We start from the raw sequence: 14,316 nt of genomic DNA, 5'->3' as shown, positions 1-14,316 counted from the left end.
TGTCCTTCAGGCTGGTTCAACTGTATCTTCAGATCTTCGATTTGCCTCTTCATAATTCGGATTCCAACTCTCAATTTTGCATTGACCTTTCTGATGTATCTTGCTTCTTTTATGGCAGGGACTATCTAGGTGAAGTATTGAGCATGGCAGTTAACCACCTCGGGTACTGAAATTGTTTTATCTTCCCACAGAGCCTCCATTTTGTTAAAATAAGCTTCCTTGATTGCATGTTTCCTTGAGGTTTTTCTCAGTTTGGCAATTTCAAGATTTTCCAGCTTCAGTTTCTTTTTCAACTCTTCAAAACTACATTCCTCTTGTTGAGAGATAATTGCTTTACCTCTGTCATTTTTGTGCAGTTGTGATGATGTTTCTGATGGAACCACAGGTCCTTCATGTAATTTTGCTACCTCCCCTGTCTCACTTGCTTCTAGTTGTGCCTCTTGTATCTCTTTTGAACACCTTGTCACGGGTCTTCTTGGCTTAAAAACAAATTTAGAAGCCTGATCATCAAATTTGAGCTTTTTAGAGGTTTTGGCTTTTTTGGTTTTGCCTTTACTTGCTTCCATTAAGTCTGCTCAGACCAGAGGAGATTCTTCAATGTCAATAGCTTGAAGCAAATCATTCAAACTTCCTTTTGAAGCTGGGCTCCCTCAGTAATCACTATCTTACCTTTTTCTCTAGCTAGCTGGCTCCTGGTTACTCTTCTTTGGACCGTTTCACCTGTGGATTGCTCTTGTACACCTTCTTTGATCTGAACTTTCCTTTTTTGTGACTGTTGGGGTGTGTCTTGAATTACTAGTGGTCTCGTGGGCTCCTTCACCTACTTTCTGGCTTTCAATTTCATGAATCTTCTTGATCTTGTTTCTTCTCAATGACTAGCTGTTGGTGAAGAAATCCTCGTAGCTTGAGGGCTAAGACCAATTTCATTCTTGAAGCCAGACATAAACAAGAAAATGGACCACTCCCTATCTATTTTCTGGAGCTCATGCAAACCGATCACTTTGACTAAGCCATGATGAAACAACGAGGTCTCATAGGCTTCCTTCTTCAACTGAACCTTGTCACACATTTTGCCTAGGCTATGAAACAGATAGAAAGGCAAATCCAGAGATATCTTTCCAGTGAAATGAAGCAAAAGTTTAAAGTTATAGGAGTACACCTTATGATACCTCCCTTCATAGGTAAAGTATCTCTATATGCAGGTAAGCAAATTAGCATATGAATCCTTGACAAAGCTCATGGGCACTGACTTGTTTAAGTCTGAATCAACGAACTCTGGCTTTAAGAATTCCTTGCAAGGATTCATATCAAACTTGAAGTTTTTGAACCACCTCTCCTGTCCCCTTGGAATTTCAGTGACTGTAGATATGACCTATGGAGAGATTGGTAATTCAAGCATTCCAACCTTTGAAATCAATCTTGTGAAATTGAAAGAAAATTCTTTGGTGACTTGCATGTGGCCTCCTTGAAGTTTTTCACAAAATTTCCAACAGCCAACCTGTTTGAAAGCTTGTTCAACTTCACCATTCTTCAGGAGAACATCTAAGCCTTTAGGCTCATTTTTCAAACACCTTCCTAACCTATGATCCTTCTTTTCTGTAGACATCTTCATGGAATTCCTGCAAAATAAAAATTGAAAGAGCTTGCACTGTCTTAATCTAGATCACTACCTCGCTTGAAATGGAAAGGGAAGTTTCCTCGCTTGAACTTAAAAAAATTATAATTAAATGCCTATCAATTTTCTTCTCATGCATGAACCCAAACATAATCATAACTGAAAACACTTGGATCCTTTTTTGAAATTTGAAACTTGAGCGTACCAAGACACCTAACGAACCTAATGATGAGAATGAGCAGTTGCATGTGATAGGCATGGTGTATGGACTGACAGTTGATGATGTAAGATTAACGGATTTTGATAGATTGGACAACTAGGTGAGATTTGACATGAATCTACACGAATCCCCGATTTCGTAGCGCAACCAGTGCAAATTCTAGGTTTTGCGCTACGAAAACTCCTAGACTGGGTTTTGCACTACGAAAACTCCTAGGCAGTTTCATAGCGCATGAAAACCTTGACACAAGTTTGACACATGGAAATTTATGTGTGATGTGGGACCAGTGATAGGCAAAAACAGAGTGTTGACCCTATTTGACAATACCAACAAGACTCTCTTCTAGATCTTAGACTCTAAAACAAACCATGGAAAGACTAGACCAAGACTAACATCAATCCTTTGGAATCAAACTGATGTTCAGAATTTAGAAATTTTTTCTTAAGTGATAACATGTTGATTGGAGGCTCACAAACCTGGACTTTTCCGACTCATAAGCAAAGGAAATAAGTCAAGGTGCATCATGTTTCTGCACTAAGCTTAAGGAAAGTGATGCAGGATTTAGATATGGAGGCATATGAGACAATCATCAGGGATGTTGATAGCGATGATGGAGTGGGGATGCCTGTTCCAGCTGAGATTTCTAATGTATTGGATAAATATGAAGTTTTGATGCCCAATGAGATATCGAAATCACTTCCACCAAAGTGTGCAATGGATCATAGCATTGAGCTAGAGCCATGGAATCAACCTTTAGCGAAAGCTCCTTATTGATTATCAGGGCCAGAATTGGAGGAGTTGAAATGATAGTTGAAGGATTTGCTGATGCAGGTTTCATACGACCTTCAAGATCCCCATATGGTGCTCCAGTATTGTTCCAGTGGAAGAAAGATATGAATGAGCTACAAATGTGTTGTGATTATTGTGTTCTTAACAAGAAAATGATAAAGAACAAGTATCCTTTGCCACTTTCTGCAGATTGCTTCAACGAGCTTGCGAAGGCCCGACTGTTTTCCAAGCTAGACTTGAGGCATGGGTATTATCAGGTGCAAATAGCGGAAGGAGATGAGAATAAAAGTGTGATTGTGACAAAGTATGGATGTTTTGAGTTCCTTGTTATGCCTTTCGGGTTGTGTAATGCTCTTGCTACATTTTTTACTTTGATGAACAATGTACTATGTCCATATTAGGATTCGTTCGTAGTAGTATACTTGGACGATATTGTGAAATTATTGATAACATGGATGATCATAAGAAACACTTGGCTTTGGTGTTTGAGGCACTAAATAAGATTTAGTTGTACTTGAAGAAGTCGAAGTGTATGTTTGCCCAGACCGTGATTTCATTCCTTGGAGACATTGTAGGACAAGGACACATATGGATGGAGCCGAGCAGAGTGAAGGCAATAGAGGATTGGGCCGAACCAAAGAATATCCATGATATGAGGTTGTTTTTAGGGATGAACAACTACCAACGGAAGTTTCTAGAGGGGTAATCTAAATTGATATCGCCACTGGAAGACCTTTTGAAGAAGGAAAAGCATTGGAATTGGATGGAGAAGTGTCGTACAACATTTGAGGACTTGAAGAATAAGATGCTTACAACACTGATACTGAAGTTACCTAACTTTGAGAGACCATTTGAGGTACACACAGATGCTTTAGATTTTGTGATAGGAGGAGTTCTTATGTAGGATGGGCATCTAGTGGCGTATGAGAGTCAGAAGTTGCAGGATAGAGAACAATGGTATACGGTTCATGATAAGGATATGATTCCGATCATCCATTTTTTACAGGTATGGAGGCATTACTTGCTTGGGAAGCCTTTTGTTGTCAGTACTGACAATGTTGCAGCGAGTTATTTTGCATCACAACCGAATCTGTCAATGAAGAAATCTTGTTGGCAAGACTTCTTGGCAGAGTTCGACATGACTATTGAGTATAGACCGGGTAGACTCAATGCAGTTGTAGATGCCCTCACCAGGAAGGGATAGTTAGTAGCACCTGAGGAGGAATAAGACCGGGTATAATGAAGTAGGATTAGAGTACAGATGACTGATGAGATGCAAAATAGACTTCAAGTGAGCATTGAGATAGATACTCAAGAACATAGCATTGTCAAGCAGGTGAAGGAAGGAAAGACACAAAGGTTTTTTCTACGAGATGGACTCTTGTTCATTGGGAACCAAATATACATTCCAATGTCATCGGGAATTAGGAGACACCTTTTGAAGGTCTGCCATGATTCTCCATGGGCTAGACACCGAGGGCAACATTGCTCTTTGGAATTGTTGGAGAGAGGATTAATTTCGGAGAAGATGTGGGAGGATGTAAAGGAGTATGTGCATACGTGCATCATTTTTCAGCAGGACAAATCGGATAATGAGAGGCAAGGAGGATTGTTGCAACCTTTACCAATTCCAAAGAGACCATGGATGAGTGTTTCAATGGACTTCATCACTTAGTTACTGTAGGTACATGGGTATAACGCGATTATGGTTATGGTCGATCAGTTTTCCAAGTATGTCGTCTTCATTTCGACGAAGATACCATGTGGAGCTTAGAAGATTGCTAAGATGTCCTTCAAATGTGTTGTGAAGTACTGGGGAATGCCATTGAGTATTGTATCGTATTGAGATCTGCATTTTACTGGAAAATTTTGGACCACTTTGTTCAAGTTGGTTGGGACAAAGTTGTTGCAGAGTTTTAGTTACCATCCGCAGACAGATGGGAAGACTGAATGGATTAATGCACTACTGGAGGACTACTTGAGACATTATGTGATGGTCGATCAGAAGAATTGGCCTGAACTCTTGGATGCGACTAAGTTTAGCTACAATATGCAGAAGAGTTCCGCAACTGAATATATTCTATTTGAGTTGGTAAATGGACAGGTGCAAGTTTCTCCACACACCGTGTTCTCGAGAGGTTTTGTTAGGAGTCTACATGCGAAGAGATTCTTGACAACATGGGAGGAGACCTTGGAGTTAGCATGGGTGCACTTTCACGAAGCTACAAGGAGGATGATGAAATGGGAAGATAAGGATAGACGGGATGCAGAAACTAATCACCTGTCACGAATTAGTTTCCTTCACATCCAATACTTCATGATATGCACTCAAGGAGCTCAATACTAATTGAAGAATTAATTTCCTTACATTCAATACTAATTGAAGAAAATAACTAAGCGTTGAATGTGTTGAAGAAAATAATTGATGTGTTAAAGGAAACTAATGTGTTAAAGCATGTTATCACCTATGTCAAAGATATATATTGTTCTTCATCTATAAATGGCGATGGAAATGGGTCATGAACACATGCATCATTGAGATTCTTTAGATCTACACATATCCATATTTCATCCTATTGCATTTTCTCCAGAACCACCATCGGGCTTACCTAGTTTGATTCCTCCATGGGCTTAATGATCCCCGTGTCGAGTATCTTGTCTAACCCTTTGTGCACCGTTTCCTTATATTTTGGATTCAAATGGTAGGGTCACTATTTTACAGGCTTTGCATCGGGCTTCAAAGTAATCTTCATCACACCCAGGTCCCCTACTATCCCCTTCAAATCTGAGAACTTGGTGGGAAACAATTCCTGGTATTCGTGCATCAGTTCCGTGACCTTATCAACTATATCCTCATCCCAATAGTCACTTATTTTATCAAACTTCGGTTGCGCGTTTGTTCCAATGTTTACCTGTCTAGTCTTCAAAGGTTCCACAATGTTAGCGATTTCCGCTTTGGGTCCTTAAACTTCGCGTTGTCCCTTAGACTCTAGATTGTTGATGTTTCTATCATCCTCTTCTTCTTCTTCTATGGTCATGTTGTAGCATTCTAGTGCATGGTGCAACTTCGTATTCTAGTCTGGTTGAATCCATTCTGTCGGGTCCTCATGGATTCCAAAGATCGTAGCCTTAATTTCTTGGAGCGCTTCATCAATACAATCAAATCCATCCTCAAAGTTGAAGGTTAACAGGAAAATTTCCTTGAGGATATCCCACTCAGCTATTCCATGGCGTAGCTCCATCTCCAGGTACCAATTCATCGGAATGGTATCCAAGGTGTGACAAAATATGTGCACCCATTCAGGCTGAGGGCTTTCTCCCCATGCTTTAGTCCACCATGCCAGATGTTCATGTGAATCGTCTTTTCCAGTGTATTTCTCTGTCATACAGGTATTGGCGTACCCAAACCTTAGCTTCATCATTCACCTATATTCTTTCCAATCAGTGAAGCTGTCCTTATGTGTACCCCACCAACATGCAGGCATAGTGCACAACACCAGATCTAGTGCTTGGAACCGATGCTCTTCTAGTACCTCCCTTTAAAACTTATCTAGAAACAAATTAATATCATCTAAACCATCATAATGAGGTAGAGTTCGTACCTCCATAGATACGCAATGAAGTGATTTTGTCAATATGTTTCAGCGCAGCGAGGAGACCTCATGTAATCTATTCTACCAATGCTCAAGATCTTCATTAGAATCTAAGGTGCAGGAGCTATCTTTATCTCACGTAATTCATCCATCTACTGTAGGATTGATCCAGTCCTCGTCTCGCACAGTGATATTATATATTTGATCCAAATTGTCCTCTTCTTCATAATCGCAGACTAGTTTTGTGTATCACGCACCTTCATATGGATCTAAGGGAACAATTACTAGGAGCTCTTTTGTTTCAAATATCATTCTTCGTTTCTTAAGATTAATGATTGTATCCATGTCAAAGGACCAATCAATGCCTAATAATGCAGGGTAAGGACTACTATCATCCAATATCTCGATCACTTCAAAATCGGCCAAAGCACTTGCTCCTTCAATATCCACTGTTACCCCATACAGGCACCACATAGGAATGATTTTCAGTTGATTGACCATATGAAGCTGGATAGGAGACCACTGTAGCGCAGGTCTCCCCATCCTTTCCCAAGTTTTTTTTGGTAGCACATTCACATTAGATCATAGATCAAGAATTACCTACTCCATTTCATACTCCCCAATCTGCGCTGTTAGCCTCATTTCACGACCTGTTCGTTTCTTGATTTTGCCCATTTTTTGTACAACGCATGGTTTTGGAGGAGGTTCAACCTTACCTGTATAGCTATCAATTAAATCTTGAAGCCCTTCTACCACCTTTCTATCCCGTGACAGCTTCATACAAGTCTTCAGAAAGGTGGCTAATAGCAAAGGATCTAAGGTGGCTAATAGCAAAGGATCTATGTCCTGTGCTTCATTGTTTCCACTAGGATCATCCAGGCTTCCTGAGGTGTAGGACTTATGAAGCTCTTTTTGGCTTCCATAAAGGTTTATTTAGCCTAGTTTAGGTCAAATCCAACTTCCTTCTCCACAGCCTTGCATACCCATCATTGAGTTTCCGGTTACTTCCCCTTATCTTCTCTCGTGGTAATACCACTGCGCATTACTATGTTAGTGCTAGGCTCTTCTTTGCAATGCTCCTCCCTCATCATCTAAATGTTCTGCGTAGGTGTTTGTTTCATCTCCTGCATCTTGGCTATTAGTACCAGGCAATCTTCGATTACATGATCAAACTGTTGGAAATACTTGCAGGAGGGATGCATTGGGTTCTGACAGTCATCCGCAAAATGGCCTACTTCCCCACACTTATAACAAATGATTTGGCCGTGACCCGTTCCAGCCCCTTCTCATCCTCTTTCTTGGCCCTGGAGTCCTCTGCGCACTACACCTATGCCCTGATCCTGAGGCTGATTTTCCATTTGTATTCTATACGTAGGGGTTCACTCCATCATCAGTTCGTAGCTCTGGCAATTGTGTTCATCATGCCCAACTGATTTATAGAATGTACAAAATAACTGTTGTGGCGTCTGCAAATTTTTTTGTAGGAGATGACATTTATCAGTCACATGCTTCCCATCTACTTGATAGATAACGCACCATAAGGGTACTCCTGCACTCAATCCAACAATGTTTTCTAGTTTTATAGGGACAAGACCTCCCCCAATGAGGTAGTTATGATAAACGGGACAGTGGTCCTTGTCATGAACCTGGCCTTTACACTTCAGGCACCAAACTTCTACGCATACCTCTAGCTACGGTTCCTTTCCCTTCTTTAGGTTCTCCAATTCCATGTGTAGGCTTGCCAACTGTGATTGAATATGTTGTACCCCTATACTTGTATCTTGTACTGGGAATCTTATAATTTCATAGTGATCTCCACTACTTCTCCTTACGTTCCTATTTTTTTCTATGACAATGGCACACTCAGATGCAGTAGGAGTGAAGAAATATACCTGTCTCTATGCTAAGCATCTGTAATTGTCATATTAGCCTAGTGAATCAAACACTTTAATCTTTGACTAAAGTTCCATGCAGACTCATTTACCCTCTGTTGAATCTCCTTGAACTCTTTTATAGACTGAGCCTAAGATTTGGGCTTCTTGAATTCACTATTCAACGATTGTTGGGTCTCTAGCATAGTCGATGTGGGCCCTATCTGTGCAGAAATTTATATTCCAACTCATCGCTCTGTACTGCAGCGCTATGACTAGCTGCACTTTCTTCATATTGTTATCAGTGATTTGTTGTTCCATCCATACAACATCTGCAACAAACCATAATTTTCTAGTTTCTTCAGTTCCACACCCTTAAACACATGCCACTTCATTGTATTCTCCATATTAAATGATGGAGCGAGGCTAGAGGTGAAGGGGGAGGTGTAGGTGTAGCTGTGTGAGGCGGAGGTGGAGGCGGAGGTGGAGGCGGAGGTGGAGTGGATGGATGAGGTATTCCTACTATACCCTGACTTACAAGATGTAGTGCACTTCGTGGTGTTCTCAAAATATTACCTTCTTCATCGCTATCAGAAGATAATAATAGCGGACTATATTCAGAGTTTTATTCTTCGTTTCTTCTGAATTCTCTTCCACTTTGCATAGTCCCAAACATCAATTTAAAGCCATAACTCGCTTTTCGCACAATAGCATCTTAATCCAAGTCTTCATAGATTTCAAGTACATACCTCTTGGGCCTTTGAAGAACCTGTGCTATGCTTCGTTGTAGCTGACAGATGTATTGATCATGAATTCAGTGATGAATCCTCCCAGAATATGATCGATCCACTAGTCAATGGCCCATGCGATTTCATTTTCTGAAGCTTCCAAGTGCTTCACCAATTCTGGGGTCCACACAATAGGGCTGTCAAGCTTCCACGTACCCTGATTATCTGCTAATTTGGACACCCACTAATGTAATTCATAGGGGAAAGAGTAGAATAATATTTCATTTTCGTCTGTATATAGGTATCTATTCAGCCACTCTTCCTTTGACAAGTGGGAATTGTTCTCTTGGGCTATAAATGTGTGCAGTTTCTGATCGATCCACTTCTCAATTTATTTCTTAGTGGGGAACCACTTATCACACATCCCTTTAGCAAGATCCTGGTCCTGACAATGGAACCATTTATTGGCTCAATGGGACCTAATCCAGGTTCAAATTTATTTGTGCCAACCAACAAAACCCTAGCTGTTGGCCCTTTCGGCAACAACCCGCATAGTGCAGGCTGCAGTCTTACCCGAAGTAGTATTGGGGGATGAAAGAACCAGGATTCTACATATAGAGGCCTCTGTGATAGTTTTTTTGGTTCCTAGGGCTTATTTATATTTTCACAAACCTTAACCTTTCTAAAACAGATAATTACAGTAATTTACTTAAACAACTTCTAGATCTTCCCGAAGGCCTTTAATCAGTCATAACATGTGTTGTCACTCACTACATTGTGTGTTTCAAATGGCCAATTCTTCCCAAGAGAAGTGAAGTTTGGAGCTTGTCCCAGGCCACAGAAGCTATCAAAGCCAAATCAAACCCTCCTCATTGTGTAGTGCCCTAAAAGGGCTCTCCAACGGTATATAGAACTCTGAAAATGGACTCCAGGAGTAGAATTTAAAGAATTTTTAAGATTACCTTGGAAAAGCTGAGAAAATAAAGAAAAATGACTAAGTGTGGAGGTAAATCGCAATCAATACCTGGTGGGGGGATTATCGCCATTGCAAATTGGGCTTTCTGGTGGGCAAGGAGCATTAGCGGGTGCAAAAAACAATGATCTGTCGATCGCCGATATCGTATATCAACAATCGGTGGGTCCGGGCGGAGCTTTTATTGCAATCGACATATCTGCAGGATCCTTGGGGCACACAACTAAGGTTATCGACATGTCACAGTCCTAAACGCTGGTATCGCATCTGGCATCCCGCAGATCCAACAATCCCTCAATTACAACAAATCCTTAAGACTGTGCAGGGGCCAATTTGCGACAAAGTATTGCACCACCGGGGGAGGGCCGAAAAGGTCTAACATAGGAAAGGCAGAAAAAATAGGGATGGGTGGACCCCCTTTCTCTCTCCTCTGAGGGGCCACGTGTCACAATACCTACAGGTCCCGCATCTCACATCTTGGTGACCCTATAGTCCCGCAATTACAACAAAATCCAAAACCTCTTTGGGCATCGATCTTGTGATATGGATCCAAATTGCGGGGAAGTGTCGATTCCAAAATACAAAGGAAATTTCTGCAAAATAGGGCTGATCAGGCTCTTTTCTCTCTCTTCCAGGGGGCCACATGGCGGCCTCTATTTGGCCCTCTGAGCTGATAGGGCAGCTGATGTTAGCAGTTACGTGGTAGTACGATTGATGATGTGGTAGAGGGAATGTGTCACCTAGTTTTAGTGTTGTTAGGGGTGAGATGGGGCCATTTCTGGGTGCCATGTGTCACTCACAAGGTCACACGTGGCAATGATGACATCACCCCGCAGACTGGTGATCACAGCGGTGAAGGGAAAATCTTAATACATTAGTGTAGTGTGATTATGATATGCAAGCACTCCCTCTGGATGCGATAAAGTATTAAGGCATGGTTTATGGGGACCTCGCGTCCATACTATTGGCCTGCACCAAGGAAAAAGTGTAGAGCCATGTAAAATAACGTTTAAGTGCTGATATGCGAGAAAAATCGATAACAAAGGAAAATGACTCCAGGCACGGGTCCGAGGGCCTCAGCGCTGGAGGGCTCAGCCCCTGGTCCTAGATCCTAGACATATGAGGAAAGGCACACGAAGGGTTACGATAAGGGGGGCTAAATGGGAAATCCAAAAAACACCTTTTTTCCCTGTTTCAAAGGAAAAATCCCGCGCCCACGTAACTGTGTTATTTGCATGGAATGTAGCTCACCCACCATGTCAAGGCACTGGTTGTGTAATACAAAGGTTTAATGGGCGGATGGGATGGTAGCTAGGAAGCTTTAAGGGAGCATGGTGCAACAATGGAGTAGTACATGGGATTTAGGAGGATTAATGGTTCAATATGGGACGTCGTCCCTATGCAAAACAAAGGACTAGAAATGCAAGTGCTTTCAGTTGACCCAACCCCCACTTCAAATAACATGGAATCTCAACAGTAAAGGCAGAAGAGATGGGGTTAGTTGAGTAGCACAAGAGGGCATACCATGAAAAAATTACAGCCTGAGGCCGATGCGATCATAGGATGGGCACAAATACTTTCATTTACTGTTCTATCCAGTTATTTACTTATTTTTTTCCTGTAACATGCCTTCCTTCCAATGAGGCATTCATTTCTGTAATATATTTTTGGGCCACAGATCCATTCAAGGCTAATACATCTAGTTGACTTGAAAGCTAAGTCTAGGGATAGATATTTTTGCTGTAATGTAGTTTCTTGCTCCCATATGATGAATAGGGGAAAGCAAGACTTAGTTCAAGTTCAGAAATTCTAGCTAAAACACTGCATGTTATATTTTCATATTGTATCTCCTTTGTGATACAGACATTTTTAAAATATCAAGGAAACAATAATGATTCCCTCTTCAAAGGATTACAGTATGTGTTCCCCTTTGTTTAACTCATTTTTATGTCCATGCTTCTTTCCTAAATTCATGTAATTATTGTTGCTACATGTGTTTCAAGATCCTTCACAAATTCATTAGTATCTATATGTTAATGGAAATGCCTGTAACTATTTCACAAATTCATTTGTCTGAACATTGTTTATTTATATGCCTGTGAGGAATATTTAGATTATATCTTTAAATTCACAACACATGAATCATATCTCTCAGCTCCCCTTTCATTCATTATTTCTTCTAGTAGCCCAAATAAGCATAGAAATCCTTAAGGTCTCAAGCTCTGTGTGTTAAATATAGAAGTCTTGAAGCCTTATGCTCTATGTGATGAGTTACTCTTCTCTCTTTTTCTCTCTCACACACTCTGCAAAATATTATTAGTTGTAAGACCTTGAAGCTCTCGGCCTCCACTATTTTTATGCTTATTTCTGAGATTTGAACGTGTGAAGAAGTACCATAAATCCATGCTTTATTTATTTGGATTAATGAACCAATCTATTTTCTATGTACATATGTATCTATAAGTCATAAGTGTTGTCTCCAATATCCTATAAATCATTTGAGACACACCATTTTAGATGTGCCCAGGCATTGGTCTTGAAGCAATCCAAGGATGTCTGTGGGAGATAATACAACATGCATAAATAGTATTGATCTATTACTTTCTCGTAGATGATATACATTAATTCATATAACTTGCAACATAGAGTGAAAATACAGAAACTTGAAGAAGTAATAAATAATATATAGATGCACAAGAATTCACCCAAAACTGTCTTTATTAGACATGATCATTCAAGTACAAACTTATTTTTCCTATACACTCAACTACAAGCGCCCATGCACTCAGCCTGCGGACTTACCAAGGTGTCCATGAAATCAGCTGCAGGAGCCTTCCCCTTCACCTAAGTATAGGAAACAAACCTTTCCCTCCTTAGCTTATTTTCCCTTACAAAGATTTCTATCAAATTGAGTTATCTCTTAGACTCACTATGAATCTTCTATTTATAGCTTTTATTTTTACAATACCATGGCCTGCAGACCATGGGAAGGTCTCAAAACCTTCCTATCACCTACCCACCTAAGGGAATAAAGCCCCTTTGACTCTGACTATCTTCACACTCCGCTTCCACATTTCACAGAGACTTTACATCCTTACAAAAGGAAATTACAAAATTTACCCAAATTTACCCTAGGGACCCCATCCCAACACCTAGTCCTGAATGCAGCCTTGTAAATACCTCCCTCTTTGATGTGTACTTGATAGTATCTGGATCTCAAGTCAATCTTCACTGCTGCTCCCTTCAGCTGATTGAATAGGTCATCAATCCTTGACAAAGGTACTTGTTCTTGATAGTCACTTTGTTCAACTACATATAGTCAATGCATAATATGAGAGTACCATCTTTCTTCTTCACGAAAAATATCGGTGCGCCGCAAGGTGATACACTTAGCCTAATGTATCCTTTTTCCAACATTTCCTTTAGCTACAACTTTAACTCAACCAACTTAGGTGTGCTCATCCTGTTAGGTGTTATTGATGCTAGAGTTGCCCTTGGCACTAACACAATAGAAAAGTCTACCTCCATGTGAGGTGGCAACTCTGTGATGTCCTTAGGAAATACATCCTGAAACTGCTACAAAACTGGGTACCTGTTCAACACATCTGCATCTTCAACCTCTTTACCCTTATCACTAGAAATGTGTACTGCAAATAGCTTTCACTCTTTCTTGCAGCTACGCTTTGCTCACATAGCTGTCACCATCCTAACTGATGTGGCTTTCTTCTTACTCTGTAAGACTCTTGGTTCTCCATTGTCATCAACACACTCAATGGATTTGTCATAACAGTCTACCTTTCTTTTATGAAGATACAACCAATCCATGCCCAAAAACATACTGTATGATCCCAACAGTAACACATTTAGATGTGTTGTGGTAGGCATACCATTCAAATCAAATGCACAAGCTCTTACCCAATGACGAACTCACTTCTTTGTGCCTGTAGCCAACTACAGTAACCAAGACTTTGTATGCACCTTACTCAAACCACACTTATTCACCAATTCAGGACTAACATAGCTATAATTAGATCCAGGGTCAATCAAAATAGAAATAACTTGATCACAAAGCTTACCATCCATCTCAATGATAGATGCTTGGTGTTTTTCTTGTTCGTTGTCCACTACTGCATAAATATGAGAAATACTCCGGCCAACATCCCCCACCACCTACGCCTCCTGTGTACTGTATATCTAAGGCCTACCACACTAATTATGTCGACAACCTATCTTAAGATGCTCCTTGTTGCATGTCTAACACTCCGATCGACTGGTACCATCACCTCTATGCTGATGCTGTGACCCATGTCCTTGTCTAGCTACATTAAACCTATTTTGTAGTGCCACATTTTCTTTCTCATCTGCATGCTGAGGTATTGTCCTCTTAGGCTACCATTTACCTTTGCCTTTGTATTTCCCTTTCCATCCTTGCTAAGATTCATTCTTATGCTTTAACTGTCCATAACAATGCCTCAGCTTCCCAACGATTTCCTCAAGTTACCAAGGCTCATAATACTCAATCAGATC

Source organism: Pinus tabuliformis, chromosome 7 (genome assembly GCF_031772625.1).
Source record: "Pinus tabuliformis cultivar Carrire ecotype Pingquan chromosome 7, CPIR1, whole genome shotgun sequence".
NCBI classification, from domain to species: domain Eukaryota; kingdom Viridiplantae; phylum Streptophyta; class Pinopsida; order Pinales; family Pinaceae; genus Pinus; species Pinus tabuliformis.
This window is presented reverse-complemented; position numbering follows the sequence as displayed.